This window comes from Condylura cristata, unplaced genomic scaffold, assembly GCF_000260355.1.
Source record: "Condylura cristata isolate star-nosed mole 26May11 unplaced genomic scaffold, ConCri1.0 scaffold00041, whole genome shotgun sequence".
NCBI lineage: Eukaryota > Metazoa > Chordata > Mammalia > Eulipotyphla > Talpidae > Condylura > Condylura cristata.
Window position 1 is genome coordinate 6848796 of NW_004567142.1, and position 1427 is coordinate 6850222.

Here is a 1427-nt window from a genome sequence, read left to right on the forward strand (position 1 = left end):
CCGCGGGCACAGCCACCTTGCGGGGCTGCGGGAGACCCTTTGTTCCCCGATCGCGGGTTATGGGGGGCGGAACGGGCAGGGCCTCAAGGTGGAGCGGCGAGCGGAGATTCCTAAAAAGGGGGGGAGGAGACAAAGGGGAAAGGGGGCGAGGAAGACGCGGGAGCCGAGTGGGGTGCGAGCCTCGGGCTCTGCCTCAGCGGAGGTTTGTTCTGAACACGGAGCCGCAGGGCGATGAGGCCGGCGCCAGACGGCCGAGAGATCACAAGCACCTTGTGTTCTAGGAACAGTTTAGGGTCGTATTGCCCTTTAGCCGAGATACAACTTTCGTTATTCTTAAAATCAGTCTAGGAAAGTTGACAGAGGTACGTAAATTCATAAAATGGAAGGCTGACGTTGTTATATTTACCACAGTGACGGTGGCTAAAATCAAGCCCCGACAAAGCGTCAGTGCTACTAGTGATCTTCATTCTCACTGAGACTCCCAGAGGGCAAAGGCACGTCGAGGACGAGGGTGGAGGCTGGCTGAGCTGTGAGGGGAGGGGAGGGCGCCGGCCGAGGAGTCGTGAAAGAGGGTGAAGTGAGGTCGAAGACCAGGCTGGAGGACTTTCCTGGCAGGTAAATCACTGAGGGCCACAGTAGGGTCCCCCGTTTAGAGACGGAGCAATAAAGGCTTAGACAGTAGAGCGATAAGATTTGGGTTCTGGTCCGGGCAGTAAAAGAACTTTCATTATTTTTTAGCATGTTCTAGTACTGCCTTGTCTTACAGTATTGATTGTTTTATAAATGTTTTTATTAATCAGCCAGTTGTAATATTACTTTTTGCTTTCTAGAGGAATTTCCTGTATGGGCAGCGCTTGCTCACCCGAGCCAGGCGGCGCCTTATGAGGCTGAGGCAACCCGGTTGCAAGCTGATGGTTGCTTAGAATATTTTGATATTACAATAAAAGGAGGTCGTCACATAAGTGAGTGTGGGAATTCTGATTTTTCAGAGCACTTCCGTCTCTTTCGGGAATATGTCAGTCGATAGAGATTGCACAGCTTGTGTCACAGGACCCCTGTACCCCAAAGCCGGAAGGGCCCAGACTTTGGAGTCATGTCTTGTTTTCTCTGTAATTAAAGCTGTATGCAGCTGTGGATTCAACAGAAATTTACAAATGAAAAAAAGGGCAAAATATGTTTATTTACAGTTAAAAGCTGGCCATACTGGAGCTAAAAGTAACAAGGTGACCTTGACATAAACTCCAGATGCCTGGCCTGCTTGACTACCGGGGGCCCGAATTTCACCCATAAATGTTTTTCTGTAACCACAGTTGAATTCTTTTTTTTTTTAAGATTTATTTATTTATGCATACAAAACTGGGGTACAGGCCAGAGATGCGGAGGGTGAGAGGATTCACCAGAGACAGAGTGGGGAGCAGAACAGGCCG

General features: G+C 49.5%; 1 long non-coding RNA gene across 1 annotated transcript in view; it reads left to right on the forward strand.

Annotated features, from left to right (window-relative positions):
* The first annotated feature begins 791 nt into the window (after nucleotides 1–791).
* The window catches only part of LOC105854466, a 1616-nt gene continuing 980 nt past the window's right edge, over nucleotides 792–1427 (forward strand). The window contains exon 1 of the long non-coding RNA XR_001146131.1: nucleotides 792–962. This is a non-coding gene — a long non-coding RNA (uncharacterized LOC105854466). The remainder of the gene's footprint in view (nucleotides 963–1427) is intronic.